General features: G+C 36.3%; 1 protein-coding gene across 2 annotated transcripts in view; it reads right to left on the minus strand.

Annotated features, from left to right (window-relative positions):
- LINGO2 (leucine rich repeat and Ig domain containing 2) overlaps nucleotides 1–12395 on the minus strand; it is an 810496-nt gene that overhangs the window by 216280 nt on the left and 581821 nt on the right. Inside the window, exon 5 of one of the 2 annotated variants that reach the window (XM_060690421.2) lies at nucleotides 1580–1739. The gene's annotated coding sequence lies outside the window, so the exon portion shown is untranslated. Of the gene's footprint in view, nucleotides 1–1579; nucleotides 1961–12395 lie in introns of those variants that run through there. The other variant, XM_087886331.1, reaches the window with a different exon arrangement.

The following is a 12395-nucleotide window of genomic DNA, read 5'->3' on the forward strand; positions in this document are numbered from 1 at the left end:
CTGGAAAAAAAGAGGAATAACTCTTGATCTCCCTATTACTGAGATGTTTACCTATTTCAGGCAGATATTCCTGGAATTCTAGAAGCCCAGGTGTGCCCACAAGAGAACCACTTAGTACTATAATTAAGGTAGAATGCTATGGATAATCTCTGTATCTGAGCATTATCTGAGCACTTCTCCAACAATACTACATTGTTCAAACAGACCTTACCCGGAGACCCATACATTTTTAGCTCTCCCCCACCCCTCACATGGAAATAGCCTGGAGATAAAATAATCTCATTATCAATGTTCATATTAATTTATTTTATTGTGTTTTCTGAAATTTTACAAATACCCTGTTTCCCCGAAAATAAGATATCCCCTGATAATAAGCCCAATCGGGCCTTTGAGCGCATGTGCTAAAATAAGCCTCCCCCCGAAAATAAGCCCTCCCTGAAAATATTTAAACGCAGAGCTGGAAATCAGGTAAGGCGGCAAGAGGAGCCCTATCTTGCTCCATGTGCCCCAAAATAATAAGACCTCCCCGAAAATAAGGCCAGCGCTTATTTTGGGGTTTTAAAAAATATAAAACAGGATCTTATTTTCAGGGAAACACGGTAGCAATAGCAATAAGACTTATATACCGCTTCATAGTGCTTTTACAGCCCTCTCTAAGCGGTTTACAGAGTCAGCATATTGCCCCCAACAATCTGGGTCCTCATTTTACCCACCTCGGAAGGATGGAAGGCTGAGTCAACCTTGAGCCGCTGAGATCTGAACTGCCGAACTGCAGCTAGCAGTCAGTTGTAGTAGCCTGCAGTACTGCACTATAACCACTGTGCCACCTCAGCTCTTCTATGCTGTTAAATACACCCAAAGTGAAATCACAACTCATTCTCTAGTTTTCAAAAACAAACAAATAAACAAACAAACAAATCTTTTCCGTGAAGGTACAACTATTGCATGGTAAACTTGGAAAGATTATTTCAGAAACCCCGCTTAAGGAATTATTTAATATTCAAAGAAAGGGAAATAAGGAGGATGAACTGAGAGAAGCACTAAAAAAAGGAAAGGCAGAAGGCACATAAGAATTGGAGCTTGTAGTTTTCTAAAACTGATTATTTGATAATGGTATATTTGAACTGATTCTTTTTGGCTCTGGTTTTTGTACAAAGGAGACTGGCAAAGGATATAGAAATAATACAGAAGTAGTTATTTTGTATGCAAACTATCTAATCTGGCTAAAATACAATACAATAAATAAAATTAAATAGTCCAAATGAATATTTACTTTGTCATTGTATGAGACAGTAAGAAGAATTGTCAATACGTTCCTGTTTGCAATGTATTGTTATATTTATGTTTTATGAGTACATCTACTGTAATTAAACATTTTTATGTAATTAAACATTTCTGTATCCAAGGATAGGAAGATCCACTTAACAACAATTGCTTGTTTTAGATTTCGCAGTTACAAATACAAAACTTTTTTTTTTTTTTGCCAAACCAGCTGTTTCATATACTAAGAAATGAAACTGGAATAAATTTCTTTCTGAAGCCTTATAAAGTTGCCAGGAAGGGATGCCAGAGGCCTTACCTGTTACACTTTCTTCAAAAGTCCAGTCCTTGCTGCCAACCATGCAAAGCTTTTGGCCACTGGTTGAAAGCAAAATGGAGTGTTCGACCATGATAATCCTGACTTGTTATGGATGATAGATTCCTTCAGGGCAGCATGTTCTAGCTTCTTGAAATATATCCTATAAAATATCAAGAAACAATCCCTTAGTCCAAGGAGATCTTTTGATATTTTTATGGACTTGATGAAACAAATTAATCAAAGACAGTCAAAACAGGCCCAAAACCTTCTCAACAATCTTCCTTCCAGAACTTTAACTAGACTCTCTACTTCCTCAGGGTCAATTATGCTTCCCAGAAAACCTTGCCAGACCATATATCTCAGTCAAATTCAATTGCAGCTGCACAGCTGAAGTCTAACTCAAAGTGAGCTCCCACAACTTTATTCAAAAGATATCTCAAGTAATCCTTGCAGCAGCTCTTTACATAGTTTTCTGACCCATCTGTCCCTAAGACTGATTAGGTTACTTTAATAGAATAACAAGAGCTGGGAGCAGGGATGGGTTCTACTTACCTTTACTACCGGTTCGCAACGGAGCCGCGCACACACTCTTCTGCGCATGCGCAGAAGCATTTTGGTGATGTCAGGGTCGGTGGGCGGGGCCTCCCACCAGTTTTACTACCAGTTCTATAGAACCGGTGCGAATCGGGGGCAACCCACCACTGGTTGGGAGGGACAGTCTAGTCCAACCCTCTGCTCAAGTGGGAAACTCTATTTCATTTCAGACAAATGGTTGTCTAATCTCTTTTTAAAAATTTCCAGTGTTGGAGCACTCACAACTTTAAAAAAGACCAGCATATTGATTTAAAACCTGAGATACTCCTGTTGGAGATTTTACCAGAAAATTATAGTAAAGAAAATGTATATTTGATTATTCATGCAATAATCACGGCTAGAATTGTATTTGTAAAGAATTGGAAAGGTGAAGAGATTCCTACAGATGAAAATGTGATTGGAATGTGCAGAAATAAATAGATTAACACTTGCAATTAAAGGAAAGGAAGAATCTGATTATTATAATATATGGAATTTATTTTATCAATGGTAATAGAGAATAAATATGAAAGTAATATATAATAAAGTTAAGTAAGTTATGAAAATGTTACAACAATAGAAATGTTAAGTATTAAGTATTAGTATTAAAATAAGAGTAGATATAGACAATGAATATCGTGGTAAACTTTAACTGTTATGACACAAAAAAATTGTACCCAGATGATATACTGTTTAATGAATGATGGAATATTTGTATTAAAAGAAAATAATTTTTTTTAAAAAAAAACCTTTAAAAAAGACCACTGGATATAGCACTTTATTATTTTCAAAAGAACTACACTGCCTACAAATATCAATCCATTCTGCTGGCTGGGGGATTCTGGGAGTTGAAGTCCACCCATCTTCAAGCTACCAAGGTTGAGAAACACTGACTTAATGCTAGAAGCAGAAGCGAGGTTTTAAGTCAGGCACAGTCAGGTGTTTCCCTTAATGACCTTATCACTTAGCAATGGGGTTGCCAGTCCTGATTGCAATCAATAAGAAAGGATTACTTGTAAAATATTTACTTGTGCGAAGAAGGAAACTGGATTAGCATATAGGCTAAAACAAAAGAAGGGACGATGAAATTCTCTATGGCTGTTTCAAAATTGCTCCCATATGAGCAAGACAGCTCATTCTGTGTCAGATTACGTTATTTCTTCTTCCTCTCCTGTTTTAGTTCTGGGATAATTTAGAAAGATCCTTCACAGAAAGGTAGGGTATTAAAAAGAGAACATTTTTTGTCCACGGAGCTTGGAGATTTCCGCATTAGCAGAAGCCTTTTATTAGGCTTAGGTGATTTAATGTAATCAGTTTCTTAACAAAGCCCTAAAGAGGCTCAGTTAAAATAATGATTGAGAACAGCAGAGTAGAAATCCAGGCACGTATATCAGTAACAAAACTGCAGATACCAGATTGACTTGTAATATAACCATCAATACTGAAACGGAGCCAAAAAATGTAATACACATCTTTTCCTGATCTCCCATCCCTTTCTCAATTCTTTGTCTGAATACTGAATAAAAACCAGCAGGAAACATTTACCTGGCTAGTCTAAAAGTTCACTCAGAAATCCAACAACCAACCATTTCTTTTTGTCCAAATAAAACAAATGATGTTCAGTTACAATCTTGGCATTTCTCTTTTCCTGGAAATGTGGCCAACCGCGCAACGTATTGTAGCAAACTAACTCCCACAAAGAAAACATTTCATTTTTTTTTTACTTATTTCCCACTGATAATTTTCCCTTATAGAATACAACAAGAGGAAAAACTGTATCAGAATTTAAATAACTGCAGATTCCCTCCCCCCGCCCACTTTCTTTAAAACTTTGCGTATTGTTTTCCTTTGTTTGTTTTTGGCATTCAAATAATAAAAAGCATATAAAAATAAAATGATTTATTATATACTGATTGCAAAAACAGTCACAGAGTAATATTTGCTAAGAGACTCGCTAAGAATCAAGATCCAATTTGTGTAGTTTGTGTGTATATTCATTCTCCCTTCCCTTCCCTTCCCTTCCCTTCCCTTCCCTTCCCTTCCCTTCCCTTCCCTTCCCTTCCCCAGATTGAAGGCCTATTGTTCTTTGACAAAAGAATGATGAGGAAAATCATAAGGAAATACTTTTTCATATGGGGAATATGAAATTTCATAATTTGTCACTACATCTCAGCATTCTAAATTCCAGTCTCAAAGCCAATATCTCTTAGGAACTCATCAAGATGTACCTTCAACCAGGTCTGCCACCGAGAACAGGTAATGGTATCTACACACCATTTCTACCCTTCACACCATCCTACTTCTGGATGTGGTGTTGTTGCCAGAAGTGAGCAGACTTGTTTCTTTTGCATTTTTTTAGCAGCCCCCCCCCCCACCTCCCCGAATGGCGAATCCCCTGGCAAGGATTGTGTTTTAGCATTTTTAAAAAATGCTAAAATAGCTGTGTTAAATTGTGGATAGTCTTGGTGCATCTATTTTAGCAAGTTATACACACATAAAACATATGTGAGAAAAAAGAGGGTGGAAATGAAAAAGGATGGTCTCCCTTGAGGGACTTTATTGACTTGTATATGACACTAATCTTTTGTTGTTTTTATAAAGCATGGTTGATTGCCATAAGGATATTTTCTGCTCCTTGTTAATATGGCTGATTAAAATGAAAAGTTTAGATATGCCCCTTTGGGAGATCATGCCACTAGTTTATAAAAGCAAATATTTGAGCATTACCCTTTAGTCCTTGCTGCACTTGTAACATAAATCTCACCTAGAAAGAAAAAACATAAAGTAGGAAAATTGGGAGAAGATATTCATACTTCCCTTATTTAGCACTAGTTCCAGTAGGACATCTAAATGCCATTACTCAGATCACTCTCAATGGATTTATGCCATGTGAGGGAATACAACTGGGGTTGCTATCTGCATTTGGGAAAAGTTCCTGCAGCCAGACACCAACTCTTCCCACCCATTCCCCTATTCCAAGGATTGGCTCATCTCATCTCTTCTCTCAAAGAGCAGCAAAAGTTTACAGCCCCAGAAACCAGATAGGATCCTAACTTTTCAAGATCTTGTTTGTCTGTGGATTTTTTGTTGTTGTTGCTTTTGTTTGGGGTGGTTAAAAGAGTAAAATAGGAACAGTTGGGCATTTGGCTTGACGCTAGAAAGAGTGCAGAGAAGAACAACAAGATGAATAGATGATTGGGGGCTAAAACATATGAAGAACGGTTGCAGCAATTGGGCATGTCTAATTTAATGAAAAGAAGGACTAGGGATGACATGATAGCAGTATTGCAATATCTAAGGGGCTGCCACAAAGAAGGGAGGATGTCAATCTGTTCTCCAAAGCACCTGAAGGCAGGACAACAAGCCTTGGAAGGAAACTAATCAAGGAGAGAAGCAACCTAGAACTAAGGAGAAATTTCCTGACAGTTAGAACAATTAATCAGTGGAATGACTTGCCTCCAGAAGTTGTGGGTGCTCCAACATTCAAGATTTTTAAGAAGAGATTGGACAACCCTTAGTCTGAAATATATATAAATTTCCTGCTTTGAGCAGGGGGTTGGGCTACAAGACCTCCAAGGTCCCTTCCAACTCTGTTATTCAGGTGATATCTCTTCCTCTTGCTCCAAAGTATAACATACAGTAAATAAAATAAAATATTGATTAAGGACACTTCTATGATGTGTAGGTGTCCTGTATGCCAACAAAACCCAGTGTGGCTTTTGAACTGGCAAGGACTGTGGAGCTTATATACTATGCCAATATGGAAGCAACTACTGGAGAAGTATTCCAGTTGTTAGCCAGCTACTTCATAGAATATCCGACCCTTTTCCAAAGCTTCAGATAATAGTTGTTTCAGCACTGCACCGTTGTGATACTATATGCCTGTCTTTGTCTGATAATGGATGAATTCTACAGATCATTTCCTCCAAATAATTTATGACTCAAATATTTCACCACTTCCAAAGTGAAAATAGAAAAATAAGGATGGTAGACAACTGCTCGTTTCAAGTGATGCCTAGTTAATTTCTTACAAAAAGAGAGAGAGAGAGAGAGAGAGACACTGGACACATAACAACGAAGACACTTCAAACAGCTTTATGTTAACAATGTAAGTATCTTCTTACCTTATAACCTACAAGGGGAGTCTGTTATATGAAAGCCAACCAACCATAGTTTGACTGCTGGATTTGAACCCAGTAAAAGCAGATGGATGAGCTTCCCTTAACTCTTACAATTATTGATGTGCACCAGATTGGTCCATGAGAGACTGCAGGTCGACCGTCTACTAGAAAATAGGCTTCTTCGTATCATGGGAAAAGCAAAAACCTTGCAGCTTGCAAAGTTATATTTCCAGTGATTCCACACAATATCATATCTCTGCTGTGTTTAACTGCTGGAGCTGTTAAGTAAAATCTGCTGTTGCCAACATAGATACTGATTTAATGGGTGTTAGAAAAATGACTCACTGTCATTATTTGGGGCTAAAACTCATATTGAGAGCATAGAAGGATATAAAATCTAGATTTCTGTAGATTACTCAGTGGTTGAATAATTTACACTGTGACTGGACAAAACACTAGAGAATTTGCTCTCGGAAACAGCCTTGATTTCATGAAAGGTTGTGCGTTGTACAGGACTGCTTGTACGTCAGCTTTCATTTCTTGATATATATTTTTTTCATTTTCTTGATTCTCAAGCTATGGTAAGGGAAGAAACAAATCTAACTGCTATGTTTGCAATCTGCTTAAGATCAGTACCTGTCTTGCTTAGTTAGTTCGATTTTATGCACTTTTCTACTCAGATATGACAAAACAGGCGACCAACAATCTCTTGTAACATTTTTAAAAGCTGCAGTGAAGGTGAAGATTTATTTATCAACGATTTATCCCAACTTTTCCTGAAGAGCGTAACAAACTAAAGATAAATCCCTCTCCCTCCTATCTCCCCCTACAACAGCCAACTGAGAACTGTTTGGAAGTTAGGCTGATGGGTTGAACATCACTCAGAGAGCTTCCCTGAGTGACATAAGTAGGCCCATTTAAATTGTACTTTTGAATGGTTGAGAATATTTTTCTGAGTCAGTATAGGATAGTGCAGTGGCGTCCAAAATCAGCAACTTTTAAGACTTGAGGACTTCAACTCCCAGAATTCTCCAGCCATCATGACTAGCTGGGAATTCTGAGATTCCACATGTCTTAAAGTTGCCAAGATTGGACACTACCCTGGAAAGCAGGAGACTGTAAATTCTAGGCCTATCTTCAGCATGAAAGCCAGTTGGGTGAGTTTGGGTCAAACACACTCTCTCAGACCAACACTTTTCAGGATTGTTGTTATGGAAGATATAGGAAGTGGAAGAGGATTAAGTAAGTTCACCATGTTCAACATACCTACATAATAGGCATATATACTTTTTTATTCTTATATTATATACATATATGGCAGAATGAAAATATAATAATAATATACATATACATATATGGCAGAATGAAATAATAATAATAATAATAATAATAATAATAATAATAATAATACAGACAGATCGTCATTTGGAACACAACACGCCAGATATCACAGTTGTTGAAAACTGAAGCGTCCAATTAACTGATATCGCTGTACCAGGAGACGCCAGAGTCGAAGAAAAAGAACGGGAAAAAAATCACGAAATATTGCTACCTGGCCATCGAAACTACACGGCTATGGATGAAACATGTAACAGTGATACCCACTGTCATTGGGGCACTTGGTACCATGTCCAAGAATTTTACAAAACACATCAAGAAATTGCAGCTTCCTGCAATAATACTAGCGGAACTGTAAAAAACTGTGCTACTCAGAACATCATATATTTTAAGAAGATACTTGATTGATACCTAGGATGCTGGCAGCAACCCCTATCAACCAATAGCATCAGTCAATCGTATTTGTGACACATTTTTAAATGTTCAGTTGACTGAGTTTCATATTTAATGAATAAAAGAGAGAATAATAATATCATGGTACCAGGCGATATCAGAGTCGAAGAAAAAGAACTGGAAAAAAATCATGAAATATTGCAACCTGGCCATCAAAACTATGTGATTATGGAAGAAACATGTAACAGTGATACCCACTGTCATTGGAGCACTTAGTACCATAAAATCCTATAAATTCCAAGAATTTTATAAAACTACATCAAGAAATTGCAGTTTCCTGCAATAACACTAGCAGAAGTGCAAAAAAATTGTGCTACTTGGAACATCGTACATCTTAAGAAGGTACTTGGTTGATACCTAGGATGCTGCCAGAAACCCGTATCAACCAATAGCACCAGTCAATCGTATTTGTGACACATTTTTAAATGTTCAGTTGACTGAGTTTCATGTTTAATGAATAAAGTATATAATAATAATAATAATAATAATAATAATAATAATAATAATAATAATAATGCAGAAGGACTGGGTATCAATATTAGAAAACCAAAAGCGAAAGCATTTTTAATCTCAAAGTGGAAGATCAAATGTGAACACAAGATAAAAAAATTAGGATCAGAAGCAAGTAATTTAAAGAACATGAAAAAGAAAAAAATTGAACAATGTAAGCATCAATACAAACTAAATAAAATATTGTCTTAGCACCATAAAAATTGAAGAAGCTTTGAAAATCAACAAATAAACCAAAAAATAACAGCAACAGCTGAGAAAGTTGAATAGTACGAGGCACAGATCATCCAATTTAAGCAAAATATGTTATTTCAATAAGACCAGAGGCAATCCTACCAAAATATAAATGGCAATAGACATTCTGAAAATGGAGGGGGGAGGGAAGAAAAGAAAGAAAAAGGAAATAAGCAATCCAGTTTTGGAAAGATTTATGAGAAACTCAAAAAGACTGTAATAAAAATGTTGGACAGATAAAAAAAATTGAAGTTAGTAAAAATCAAGACCTAATAATAACAGCAGAATGTTTAAAAATCTAGTGAAAAGGATTTCACTAAAAACTAGGCATCTTCTGTCAATGATTCATCAAATCAGAAATGTTTCTATCAATCCATCAATGGAGAGACTACAATAAACCAACCAACAGCTGATAAAAAAAGGAATAGTACAGTTCTAGGCAGAGCTATGGAACAACTCAAAGAAATTCAACAAGAACACAGTTTGAATAAAGGAGGTAGAGAATGGAAAAAAAGCTGAAATGAAAGAATTTGTAATAACAGCAGAAATGGTGGAGAAAAAGGCAAGGGAGATCAAGAATTGATCAGCACCCACTCATTGCCTTTTCCCAGATCCTTGGGAAGGACTCAATAGGTGGATAAAAATATCAAATGCAAAAATACTAAATGTCTGGCTGACTGTGTGACCAACTAGAATAATTTTACCTAAGGTGTTTGGAACTAAAAGGAATAAGGTAAGAAAAACAGAGAGTTTTTATTTCCCCCAAAATGGATGGTTGAATTCAAACTTGGCCCAAATGTGCAGTGCAAAGATGAAGGGTTTTTTTATTTCTTAACGCTTGTCACTCTTATTCTTTCTCATTCCCCCTCCTTTTTATTACTCTATCTGTGGCACACAATGAATCTAAAAGCTGACACTCATCCTAGAGTGAGAGAAGAAGACAGTAGGAGTTGCACCGATAGACCAGCAAGGGATATGTTTGGTTCATCTCTCTTCTACGAGCAAAAAAAAATTGAGGTACTGAAGAGACATCTTAATTTGGCCATTGATAGGTGATGATCGATGACACTTTCATCGATCAGAAATAACTAGATTAATTTTCCTCCAACCTTTCAGAAAGGCCAAAATAGTGATTTCCAAGCCAAAGCATTGTCCTGAGCATTCGGTTAGTAAAAAGCTTCTAATTGACCCATCCCTGGTCTCCAGGTGGAATCTTTTATTTGTTATCATCTCTCTAAAGTCTTCCTCTCACACATTTTTAATCCACTATTTCCAATATGGAGTCAACATATAATACAAGACATAAAATCAATAGATAATCTTGAATATCTGAAAGCACTGTAGAAACTTTCTTCTTCTTCTTCTTTCTTCTTCTTCTTCTTCTCCTCCTCCACCTCCTCCTCCTCCTCCTCCTCCTCCCCTTCCTTCTTCTTCATAAAACACTCACAAATCAGGGCAACCTAGACATGACAGCCCATGATAGAAGATCCAATTCTTACTACTGAATGGATGATTTTATTAAATTCTAAAGAGCACAAAGACATTATTGATATATATTAACTGTACCGAACTGTTTTGTACATTAATTGCACAACTTATAACAAGTTATTCCTTTCATTTGCCTCTCATTAAAAAAAAAAAAATCTCAGTAGGAAATTTTTTTAATCAATCAAATAAATCTCTCCAATGAATGTATTTAGAAATTTAAAAATAAAAATCCCCTATTTACTCTTTTGGTTTCAAGATAAATAGGGCAAGCTATTTAGGTGCACACAGGAGATATATAAACTTTGTGTTAGAAACACAGAGATAATTTCTTCTTTGTGCTTTTAGAATCAAACCACCTCATCCCTCAAAAGGAAACACTGAAAGAATCTTTGGTATTCCTTTCTCATTGGAAAATGCAATGTTTACATATGCGTATGTCCCAAACAGCAGTGAATTTGGGAATGATAACATCACAGGGATGGGATGGAAGATGCAATGATTGGATGTACATTTCCTGCAATTAAGCCAGTTATGATAGTGATAGGCAGCAGTAATTTAGATCTATGCTGTATTGTGAAGAGAAAGTCATGCTTTTTAATGGGGAAAATAATGCACAATTTAAATAGATAATATGCTAATTTAACAAAAACAAACAGCGATAATAACACCAATTAAGGCAATTGTGGATAATTATATGTAAGTGATGCATAATAACAATTTGAACCTAAACTATATCCATTTTTTTTGGAAGAGTGCCCAAAGCACGTAATACCATATTAAAAAAAAAATAGTAAAGGATAGATTTAGACAGACAATCTGAGAATTCTAGGGCTGAAAGTAGCTTCAAAATGCTGGGTTTTACAACCTCCTTACTGACAAAAATTGATTCATTTTAAAACAGGATAGCACTAGCACTAGCACTTCGAGGTATATACCACTTTATGGTGCTATACAGCCTTCTCTAAGCAGTTTACATAGTCAGCATGTTGTCCCCAGCAATCTGGGTCCTCATTTTACTGACTTTGGAAAGATGGAAGACTGAGTCAACCTTGAGCCAGTCAGTATCAAACTGCTGGCAGTTGGCAAAGTTAGCCTGCAATACTGCATTTTAACCACTGCACCAACACAATTCTTCTGGATACAAACAAAACCCAGCAATATAAGCCCTTACTGTAAGTACACTTACCATGATTATTTAAATAAAAATAATCTAAAGAAAGTTCCACCAAGATTATTTACTCATTTTATATGTAAAACCATATTATTTGGTAGCTAGTCTATTGTAGAGTTTATATTCAAGTATATTTTATGCTTCAAAATGCTGGAAAAGAGTAGTTGAGAAGGCCATCAGAACTAAAATAAAGACCAACAGATTGTATATGACTTCAGGTCTCAAGTTGGTTTTGGGGGGAAAAAATGCGCATTTTAGTTTAGAAATAGAATGCAAGAAAACTCAGAAGAACCACAAATATTCATCCAACCCTAGAATGAAACAAGCAATTTCAGCCATGTTTCTCAACGTAAGCAACTTTAAGATGCGCAGATTTCAACATTTAGAATTCCCGATGCTGGCTGGGGAATTTTGGGAATTGAATTCCATGCATTTTAAAGTTGTTGAGATTGAGAAACACCGAACTAGAAGCAATCTTTATGAACTTACGACTTTTCTGCTATGGGAGTTGGAAAAAACACCAGGTTAGAGAGATTAAAGCTTGTATTGCTCCCTTGAATTCACTTCATTGAAAAAATGTGAGACCAAATTAAAAAGTGAGCACTGGGAAAATTTTCTTCTTCTTCTTCTTTAATTGTTGGGAAGGGCGAAAGGGAGACACTGACTTACTTCACAGAAGGTGACTGAAGGGAATCTGTGTTGTTGCTTTAACTAAAAAGCCCTTGACCAACTAAAAACCCATGCTCTCACAGTGGATGAGGGTCTCTCCTATTGCTTATAGATTTTTCTAGGAATAATCAGGGGATCACAGAACTTCCCACTGTCTCCTGATCAACCCCAGAAGGAAATAGTATCCTGAAGCCCTGTGAGTTGCAGCAGATGAAAAGTAAAACAAGGTTATGTGGATGCACATAAAAACAAGCAGAAT

Source organism: Pantherophis guttatus, chromosome 2 (assembly GCF_059756535.1).
Source record: "Pantherophis guttatus breed Tessera chromosome 2, ASM5975653v1, whole genome shotgun sequence".
Taxonomy (NCBI): domain Eukaryota; kingdom Metazoa; phylum Chordata; class Lepidosauria; order Squamata; family Colubridae; genus Pantherophis; species Pantherophis guttatus.